Raw genomic sequence first — 11451 nt, forward strand, 5'->3', positions numbered from 1 at the left:
CCGTCTCACCAGAAAATGAAAACTACCAAGAAAAAAAAAACCTGAATTGGAAATTCTAGAAGTGAAAAATATCATGTTAAAAACGAACACTTTGGGGTTCTGTGTTGTGCTGTAGCGAGTAAAGCCACTGCCTTTAGTGCTGACATCCCATGTGCGTGCCAATTCGAGTCCCAGCTGCTTCACTTCTGATTCAGCTCCCTGCTAATGTGCCTCGGAAGGCAGAAGAGGATGGCTGAAGTGCTTGGGCCCCTGCACCCACATGGGAGGCTTGGAAGAAGCTCCTGGTTCCTTGTTTCAGTCTGGTTCAGTCCTGGCTGTTGGGCCACATGTGGAGTTGAACCAGCAGATGGGAGCTCACTTTCTCTCTCTCTCTCTCTCTCTCTCTCTCTCTCTCTCTCAATCTGCCTTTCAAATAAATAAAATAAATCTTAAAAATAAATGAAAGATTTGCTAAATGCAATAAGAGAAGACTAGACATTGCAGAGAAAAGATCACTTAATTTGAAGTCAAGTCAGTAGAAACCATCTGAATAGAAACAGGAAGAGAAAGTACTGAGAAAAATAAACAGCACTTCAATGAAGTGACCACGAAACAATATCAAGAGATCTCCCTCTCTCTGTTACTCTGCCTTTCAAATAAATAAATAAATCTTTAACAAAAAAAATCTAATGTACATAAAATTGGAGTCCCAGAAGAATGGGGGGGGGGAGATAAGGGGGAAAAAAGATACAAAAACCTTTTAAAACAATGAATGCAATTCTAAATATGGTTTTAAAAATTATTAACTATCCATCCCAAGAAGCTTGGGATTATAAGACCCCATGTAGGATAAGTACAACACAAACCAAACTCAGCACATTGTGGTCACATATCTTAATACCAAAGAGGGATTGATCCTTGGTAAAGAGCCTAAGATGCCATTTGGGATAGCCACAACCCCTGTCAGGATGCTTAGTTTGAGTCTCAGCTCCACTGCCAACTCCAGCTTCTTGGGAATGCCCACCTTGGCAGACAGCAGGTAATGGCTTATGGACTTGGGTCCCTGCCATCCACTTGGGATACCTAGAGTGAATTCTGGGCTCCTGGCTTTGGCTTAGCCCAGCCGAGCTGTTGCAGGCATTTGGGGAGTGAATCAGTTGATGAAACACCCCCCCCCCCCGCTTTCAAATAAAATGATTAGATACATTATTTAAGACAAAAATGATAAAATACATACAAATAACATAAGGATAACAAGATAAGAATTACCATTTAGAGACATGTTTAATGGCATAGTCAGTTAAGCCACTGCTTGGGACACCCACATTTCATATCCCAGTAACTGGATGAAGTCCTAACTCTGCTGTGCTTCCAATTCAACTTCCTGCTAATGCGCCTGGGAGGCAGAAGGTGATGGCTCAAGTGCTTGGACCCCTGCCACCCATGTGGAAAACCCTCCTGACTCCTAGCTTTGGCTTGCCAAACCCTGACTGTTGTGGCCATGTGGGGAGTGAACCAACAAATGGAAGATCTCTCTCTCTCTCTGTCTCTCTCTCTCTGTAACTCTGACATTCAAATAGAAATAAATACATCTTTAAATAAAAAGAAAAAAATAATTTTTGGATTAAACAAGTGGAACGAATTTATCATCAGTAGTTCTGCACTACTGGACATGTTAAAGGAAGTTCTTAATGCTGAAAGATGACGCTGAGGGGAATTCAGCTGTCCACAAAGTAAATAAAACTAGTAAATAGGAAACAGAGGTTCTTGGTTTTTAAATCACTTAAAAGGCAGTCGAGTGATTAAAGAAAAAAATTGTCGTGATAATTTATGTACAATTACATAAATCATGGTAATTTATGTGCAGTTTACAGCATGTGTAGAGGTAAATGCATAACAGCAGCACAAAGGAAGGGAGAGATAGTGAAAATATATTATTGTAAGGTTCTTACCTAGGAAGTAATTCTGATCCTTTTCTTGTCTTTGTTTTCCTTTTGATTATCTTTATTTTTCTAGTCACAGACATAATGCAAATTTATTTATGTAAAAAAACACTATAGAGGCTGGCGCCGCGGCTCAATAGGCTAATCCTCTGCCTAGCGGCGCTGGCACACCGGCTTCTAGTCCCGGTTGCCCCTCTTCCAGGCCAGCTCTCTGCTGTGACCTGGGAGTGCAGTGGAGGATGGCCCAAGTGCCTGGGCCCTGCACCCCATGGGAGACCAGGAGAAGCACCTGGCTCCTGCCTTCGGATCAGCACTGATCATTGGAGGGTGAACCAATGGCAAAAGGAAGACCTTTCTCTTTGTCTCTCTCTCACTGTCCACTCTGCCTGTTAAAAAAAAAAAAAAAAACACTATATAAATACATAATATGTAGGAAAAATAAATGTCCCAAAATACCACACCCAGAAATCACAACTATCAATAATTCGCAGCATGTGTCTCTGATATTTTAAATCTCTGTGTAACAGAAAAACATAAAGAATTTATCTTGATGGAAAAGACGTTTCCCACACCAACATTATAAAATATTTATCCATATTCTCTATCAGTCCTTTTTTGAGTTTAAGTATCTGGGTGGTTTACAAACATATTCATGTTGGAAAAATTGAAATACATAGGTCATTAATACACTTGAAATTCATTTTATAGCTTGGAAAATTTTACAGTACAGAAAATTATAATTTGTTTTTCTTCTGTGTAGATAAGTGACAGACCTTATTTCCTGAATAAACTGTCCCATGAATTACAGTCACATGCTATGCGCTCTCTTGTTTTCCATGGATATATTTGTGTTTTCTTTTGCTGCTTTCTCACTCTGAATTATTTTTAGCTTTATTTCATACGTGCTTTGATGTCTGAAGGACAAATCTCACCTTGTTAGTTTTTTAATCCAACATTTTATTTTTCTTCCATATTTAATTTTTTAGTTGATCCTTAGAATTATTTTAACTCCTTCCACCCAAATAAATTGAATGGAGTTTATTAGAATTTATCAATTAGTAAATTGAAAATATTAAGTTTTCTTTTTTTTTCTTTTTTTTTTTTCTTTTTTGACAAGCAGAGTGGACAGTGAGAGAGAGAGACAGAGAGAAAGCTCTTCCCTTTCCGCTGGTTCACCCCACAATGGCCGCTCCAGCAGCGCGCTGCGGCTGGGCGGCTGGCGCACAGCGCTGATCCAAAGCCAGGAGCCAGGTGCTTCTCCTGGTCTCCCACGTGGGTGCAGGGCCCAAGGACTTGGGCCATCCTTCACTGCATTCCTGGGCCACAGCAGAGAGCTGGACTGGAAGAGGAGCAGCCAGGACAGAATCCAGTGCCCCGACCAGGACTAGAACCCGGTGTGCCGGCGCCGCAGGTGGAGGATTAGTCCAGTGAGCCACGGTGCTGGCCGAAAAAATTAAGTTTTCTAAGAGAATTGCATGCATCTCCATTTATTTGCTTCTTTTAAATCTACCCTAGATAAAAGTTTATAGGCTTTCAATGTGCCCTAAATTCATTTCAAGATATTTTTCATGGTTTATTGTTATTGTGAACAGTGAACAGCTTTGGTTTTGCTTCCTAAATGGTTTTGATTTAACACTTCTAAAAACGTATATGCATAAATGAATTTACCTTACTCTGCTGTGTCCTACTGAATCCTCCTACTGGTCATAACAGTCTCTCAAGTGATTCTCTTGTGGAGGTACAATCATAGTGACATCTGCAAACAATCATCATGTTGACTTTCTATTATCTAATACTTGTTTTGTTTACTTTTCCTTCATTTCTTTTTTTGACCTGATTGTGCCAGTTAGGACCTCCAGAGCAACACTGAGCAATAGTCGTGGAAGGGACGCTGTTTGGATTCCCATAGTTTTTTTAAAAGACTGATGTGTTTATTTGACAGGCAGAGTGCCAGAGAGAGAGAGAGATGGAAAGAGAAAGATCTTCCGACTGCTGATTTACTCCACAAATGACTGCAACAGCCAGGTCTCGGCTAGGCCACAGCCAGGAGCCAGGAGCCTCGTCCTGGTCTCCCACATGGATGGCAAGGGCCCAAGCACCCAGGCCATCCTCCGCTGCCTTCCCAGGTGCACCAGCAGGAAGCTGGATTGGCAGTGCATGATCAGGACTTCAACAGACGTCTAATATGAGATGCCAGTGTTGCAAGCAGCGGCTTAACCCACTTGACCACTATACCAGCTCCTGCGTTCCCATACTAATGGAACTTTCTAGACCGTTAAGTCCAACACTGGCTTTGATTTCTGATATATGTTCTTTATTGTTAAGATCAATTCCTTCTCCTTAGTTTCCTCAACTTTTTAGTGTGAAAGACTGATGAAATTTATCAAATGCCTTTTGAGATGATGGAATCTTCCTTTTAATCTGATGGATTAATCATTTGATTTCTTTCATGAGAAAAGTCTCCAATTTGGTAATAGTGTTTTAACATACCATGGAAACCGATTTTAATTTGCAATACTCACAAATTAGATGTGTCCACCGTTTTCTTACCGGTGTAAGGACAAAGAGGTCTTCCCAAAGGTTGTGGAAACTCTCCCTGTCTCTCCAGCTCCAGAATGCCAGGATCCCCGAGGGAGAACATGCGTGCTCCTTCCCTGGGCCAGCAATGCTTCATGCTTCAGTGCTGCATGTCACAGCTCTCTGTGGTCAGCTTGTCTTAGTCCTAGATGGAGCTACTTCTCAGGCTCTGCCAGTCCCACAGTGCTGAACTCCCACCCCTACCCCCAGCCCAGACCAGCATTTTGTCCTCCTCTTTGCTGAGATGAGACAGCTTCTTGTTTAACTCTCATTATCCTGGTGCTTGTTATTCTCGTACATTCTCTTGGAGCAATCTGGCTTCTGGTTCAGGTGAGGCGGGGCAGGTCTACCTTCCCATTAAAACAGTGATCTCATAGGCAGCAAACAGTCTGACAGCCACCCTCCTGGTGGGGGCAGGCTGGAGTCCCATGAACGCACCTGCCATTGTGGGTGGGTGCTAGGAGTTCGGCCTGACCTGTACGGAGGACTCTGCCTCCCACTCCACACCACTGAGCCTGGGTCAGCAAGCTATGGATCTTGCTTTGGAAGGGGAAGTGGGAAAGAACTGTGAAGACTCTTGGGAGCCAAGAGATTAGCCACCCGGGACATGAAGCTCTGTTTTGACCCATTCTCCTGTTGGGCCTCCAGCAAACTCAGCCCAGCTCCATCCTCCTGGGCCTGGATCTGGCTCTCCCAGCTCTAATCCCCATGGCCCCCTGCACCTGGATTCCCAGACCTCTGGGCCAGCTGGCAGCCTCTGGACTCTGGTAGCCTGGCTCTGCCCTGCTCTCCCAGCCACACGGGCAGCCAGGCTCACACCAGGTGGCCACAGCTGGGGTGTCCAGTGGCCAGGCCCGGAGGTGAGGTCAGCCAGAACAGTGCCTGCCAGCCTGTGATTCATTCCCCACTGGCAGTGCTGGGCACCACTGGACAGGACACATCCCCAAAACCAGTGGCTCAAGGAGCTAACCCTACATGGGAGCAGGCCGACCATCAAGGACAGAAAGAAGTGTAGGGGTCATCGCTGTGGTGTAGCGAGTAAAGCTGTTGCCTGCAGTGCCAGCATCTCATATGAGTGCTGGTTCAAGACCTAGCTGTCCCACTTCCAATTCAACTCTCTGATACGGCCTAGGAAAGCAGTGGAAGATGGCCCAAGTGCTTGGGCCCCTGCACCCATGTGGAAGACCCAGAGGAAGCTCCTGGCTCCTGCCTTTGGATCAGCACAGCTCCAGCCATTGTGGTCATCTGGGGAGTGAACCAGCGGATGGAAAACCTCTCTCTCTCTGCGTGTAACTCTGACTTTCAAATCAATAAATAAATCTTTTTTTTTTTTTTACAGGTGGAGTTATAGACAGTGAGAGAGAGAGAGACAGAGAGAAAGGTCTTCCTTCCATTGGTTTACTCCCCAAATGGCCACTATGGCTGGCACTGTGCCGATCCGAAGCCAGGAGCCAGGTGCTTCTCCTGGTCTCCCATGCGGGTGCAGGGCCCAAGCACTTGGGCCATCTTCACTGCCCTCCCAGGCCACAGCAGAGAGCTGGCCTGGAAGAGGAGCAGCCAGGACTAGAATCCGGCGCCCATATGGGATGCCGACACTGCAGGCAGAGGATTAACCAAGTGAGCCATGGCGCTGGCCCCTAAATACATAAAAAAAAAAAAAAAACAAAAAACCAAAAACAGGAAGTAAGCAGTGTAGGCTGGAGGCAGGTTGACGCTAGCAGGACTCCTGAGCAAGCATTCGCCGCCTGTCCATCTGCATCACAGCCCCTGTGGCTCTCAGAAGCAGAGGAGAGAGGCCTGATGTCAGGGGGAAGCCGAAAGCTGAGAAGCACAGGGTTAGACCTCTAGCTGGGGCTGCAGGTCGAATGGAAGCTTTCTTTTGCTGGGGGAGGGTGAGTGATCTTGGGCAGGCTGCCTGCACCTCAATGAGAAAGGAAAGCGTGTAAGGAGGAAGGGGCTCCTCGGGGCGGGGGTGAGGCTGGGCACCTTGACAGCTGCTTTCCCGAGGCCCCAGTTGCTCAACACTCCGAGACATGGGCCTCCTGCCTCTGTGACAGCCTGTTCTGTGGCTTCCCTGCCTGGGCTGGGCCACGCCGCCTCTGGCGCTCCCACCTGTCTGCTGCCTACCACTGTGTGAGACACCACTCCTTCCAACACCCTTCTACTCCCAGGCCTCAGGCCCAGGGCCTCCCTGGACCCAGCTGGGTAAACCTGCCCCCGCCCTGTCACCTGGCAGTCCCTTTGTTTCTAGTTTTCTCTGTGAAAACAGAGACGGAGCAGATCTGCCAGGGGTGCTATGGGCTGAGACACATCCAGTCCCTTGTGCAAGGGGTGTGCACAAATGCAGCAATACAGGGTCCCAACCCCACACCTACTGTTTGAAGCAGTGTGAGCCTGCAAGGTCACTCACCCTCCCCCAGGCTGAGTTTCCTGAAGAGAATCGGTTCTGTTTTTGTGTGGTCCCTGGATTCTGGCAGAATCGGCTTTGTCCCTGTTTGGACCCTCGGAGACGGGCTCCCTCCAGAGCACCCATCCTCTCCACCCCCAGGGAAGTGTGGCAGCGTGGGGAGTCCCCACCACACCCCCAAGTCTGGCTGACCAGGTCTACGCTGAACACGGAGTGCTTGGTGTTTGTTCAGGGGTTGAATGGCGCCAAACGAGCTGGGGAACTCCCTTGGTCACGCCCGCTGTGTGTGCTCTGCAGAAGCAAACACAGCTCAAAGACCAGCTTTGTTGCTTCCTGGACTGAGTCCTGTCCTCCAAGGACAAGCTGGCCATCAGTGCCCAAGCTGCTTTGCAGGCCCCAGACCTTCCTTCTGGGTGCCCACTCGTGCCTATGCCCCTGGCTGCCTCCAAGCCTTCCAGAACCCCTTCCAGATTCTCCTAGGGCCTAGGCTCCCTTTCTTCATAAGCTCCAAGTTTATTTCATTTTATTTTTTAAGATTTATTTATTTACTTGAAAGAGTTACAGAGAGGGAGAGACGGAGAGAGACAGACAGACAGACAAATCGATCTTCCATCTGCTGGTTCACTTCCTAGAAGGCCACTACAGCTAGGACCGAACCAGGCTGAAGTCAGGAGCCAGGAGCATCATCCAGGTCTGGGCAGGGTCCCAAGCACTTGGGCCATCTTCTGCTGCTTTGCCCAGATCACGAGTAGGGAGCTGGGTCGGAAGTGGAGCAGCAGAGACTTGAATCAGGGCCCAAACGGGATGCCAGCACTGCAGGCAATGTTTTTACCTGCTCCACCACAACACAGACCACATAAGGCCCCAGTGCAGCCCTGTGGGAGGCCCCTACATGCAGCTCTGCCCTTCCGCAGACTCACAGGCTCTTTGCCATGACCAGCAGGCAGACCTCTTGGAGAGCAGACCCCCAGGGAGGCAGGGTTCCCGGAGCCTGGAGCTGGGCCAGACAGACCACACTAAAATAAGGACTTCTTGAATTCTCGCCCCTGACTGCTCTCCGGGGCCCTGGAGTGGTCAGTGCTGCAGACAGGGTATTCTAAGAAGGAGGAAACCAGTGATTCAGATCTCTCTGGAATCCAGGCTGTTGACTGGAGGAAAGGAACTGGCCCTTGAAGGAGGGAGATGTCAGCACCCAGGAGCTGAGCCTGAGTGGGCGGACTCCATTCAAAGACCTGTGACCCCTGGCCAGGGTCCAGCAGGTGTCCGAGCTGTCTGGGCAGCCCCACTGCCTCACCGGAGGCACCCTCAAGCACAGGCTCACCCTCACCCAAGGCTTGGGGCAGTTTCCTGGGCTGGCCTCTAAGCTGAACTCACGGTCAGCCTGAGGTTGTTCCTGCCCCACCCCTTCCCTCTCCCTCCCTCTAGGCTCAAGCCCAAGGGCATCTCCCAAGGGTGTCTGCTCTGGCTGGAGCCTGCCAGCCCTGTCTGCACATGGAAGAAAGAGCCTCGTGGTTTCTCCTGACCTTGGACAGATCTGGCCACACACAGGCGGCCTGAGCATTGCACCCTGAGCCTCTTGGGGTTCCCCGGAAGAACGAGGTTACCGAGTATGGCCCCCAAGGCAGCAAGAGCAAAAGCCTGCACCCTGTTAAATCTCCCTTGTGGGGCCAGCGCTGTGGTGCAGCGGGTTAACACATCCCTATGGGCACTGCTCTGCTTCCAATCCAGCTCTCTGCTATGGCCTGGGATAGCAGAAGAAGATGTCCCAAGTCCTTGGGCTCCTACACCCGCGTGGGAGACCCAGAAGAAGCTCCTGGATCCTGGCTTCGGATTGGTGCAGTTCTGGCTGTTGCGGCCAATTGGGGAGTGAACCAGTGGATGGAAGACCTCTCTCTCTCTCTCTCTTTCTCTCTCTCTCCCTCTCTCTGCCTTTCCTCTCTCTGTGTGACTCTGACTTTCAAATAAATAAATTTTTTTTTAAGCACCTATTTCAAAATCAAGAACAACTGCTAAGAAGCAGTGTTTAAAAAAAAATCTCCCTCGTGCCTTCCCTCTCTCTGGGTCGTGGCCAAGGGGTGAGCTAAGATAGTAACTCCGTAACAGTGATAATGTTGTTAATAGCACATGTTGGTGAACACCTTGTGTGTGCCAGCCTCTCTGCTGGGTGCTAGGGAAACAGAAATAAACAGACACAGCCTCCGCCTCCGTGGATGCTTTGGCCCAGCCATGGGCAGGCACAGGCCTTGATATATGGACAGCACTCAATACATATCTGTTGAATGAACGACGAATGCATGAAATGAGCAGTCTGGTTGTACTCTGGAGCACAGATACCTGGTGGGGTACACAGCAAAGATGTGAAGCCTGTGAAGGCACACAGGAGGCAGGACCCTCCACCACCCATCCCCACTTTGGAGAGGGCTCCCAGACCCAGTGGTGGTGCCCAGTGCCATACAGACTCAGCAACACAGCAGTCCCGGAGAACCAAGGCCATGAAAGGGGAAAGGAAATCCTGAGCACTTACTGGAGTGAGTTTTGGGGGGAAATGGTAGGATCTGCTCTCTGGAACCCAAGCAACCTCAGGAGTGCTCTGCAGTGTGGACCTTAAGGTCTGCTCCAGCCTCTGGGCACACAGCCTGGCCAGGCCTCTCTCAGAGGTGAGCCTCTGATGTTCTCTCAAGTCAGAGAGGCTGTCAGGGGTCCATGTGGGGGACAGAAAGCATGGACCTGGGCATCTTGTGTATCAGATTCTCTAGGGGTCATTCCCCACCCCACCCATTGTCCAGGGGGCAGGAAGAACATGCAGAGTACCCCTGCTGGGAGGGGTTACACACTGCCCCAGACAGAAGCAAGCAGGCAACCAGGGGATTTCAGAATTGGGGGAGGAAGGGAGCAGTCCCGGGATGTACTCACTGGGAGAACAAAGCCAAGTCTGAGGTGGAGATTCAGGAGTCCACTAAGGGGTACCCAGGATGGAAGCCATCAGACTGCCACACATCCCTTCTCCAAGCAAGGTTCTGAACTGTTTGCATTCACCATGACTCCTGACCCAGAGGACAGTCTCAGACCATGGCAGCCAGTGACGAGGGGTGGTTGCCCTCTCCACTTCCTTTGCTGGGCCTTGGTTCTGGAGGGCTTCTGGGCTATGGACCTCAGAGAGACCGTCTCCTGCAAGCCCTTCCCCCTGCATCTACCTGGGCCCAAGAATGCAGGGGGCTGAGCAAAAACCTCCTCCACCACAGAGTACTGAGAGCCCTGTGGCTGCTGTTCTGTGGGTCCAGACATCCCCAGATACACAGTACACCCACTACACACACACACACACACACACACACACCACAGCCGCACACACCACTCATGGGGCTTTCTCTCCCCGCTGAACACAGAGCAGCACCCCACCTCCCAGGAAGGCATCCACATTCCACCCAGAAGGAACCCCCTTCCTTGGACCACCCTAGCCTTGCACTTCTCAAGTCTCCCCCCTCCTTGGGTGTTAGGGACCCAGGGGCCATGCCTCACCCTGCAATCAGTGAGCATCCTCAGAGCAGCACAGCCCTTACAGGAGCTTGGATAAGAGGACACGGACCCCTCAAGAACATTGGATGAACTGGGGCCTCAAAGAGCTGTGCAAAGCGGCAAAGCGTTCCCTGGATGTAGCCACACAGAGTGCCCAGCCAGTCAGTGGGCCTCGGCCACGCCAGGGGCATCCCTGGAAGCTGTTCAAGGACATCTGTGGAGGACAATGGTTGAGAGTGGAGAAGGGCTCTGGGAAGGGCTGCCCACACTTCCACCTCTTCCACTCTACAGCCACTGCCCCAGCCATGCTAGCTGTTTCTCTCCCAGGAAAACTAGGCAAAAGCAACTGGCACAGGAGGCGGGGAGGGGGCTGTGCAGAGAGATGGCCCCGGAGGTAGTGGCAGCAAAGAAGGCCTGAGTGTCCCAGGGAAGCTGGGACACCTAGAAAGACAAACACCTTGCTTCTGTTCGGCTCTGGGGCCACTTCTTCCAGGTAGCTTTCCTGGCCTCCTCAAACTAGTTTGGGCTTCTTTTCGGGTCTACCCCTATACTTGTCCCGCCCCTGGCCTGCTCAGGCCCAGAGTCCCTGCGATCCGTGCTCCGTTCCGAGGGCTCCTCTCGCCGAGGGATGGGACTGCAGGTTCAGCTGCAGAGACCTGGAGGAGGTTTTGGAGCCAGGCGCAGTCCCATCCCCCATCCGGGCCGACCCCCGCGCCCCAGCCCTCCTCCGACTGGGCGCCGCCCCGCAGAAGCGACATCAAAGGGCCTGTGCCGGGAGCTCCCGCACCCAGGCTCGGGTCCGCGGCCTGCAGCTCAGAGGCCCCGGCAGGACCCTGAACGTCGGGGCCACCCCCACCCGGGGGGTCTCTGGGAACCGAGTTAGGGTCCGAGTTACCCAGACTGGGCTCGGGGGGCGGGCCCACGGAGCCCCCCGGAGTGGGAGGGTCGCACGGCCGCGGGGCCAATCCCGGCGCGCAGGGCGCGGGGGCGGGGGCCGGGCGGCGGGGGCCGGGGGCGGGCGGCGGGGGC

This window comes from Oryctolagus cuniculus, chromosome 6, assembly GCF_964237555.1.
Source record: "Oryctolagus cuniculus chromosome 6, mOryCun1.1, whole genome shotgun sequence".
NCBI lineage: Eukaryota > Metazoa > Chordata > Mammalia > Lagomorpha > Leporidae > Oryctolagus > Oryctolagus cuniculus.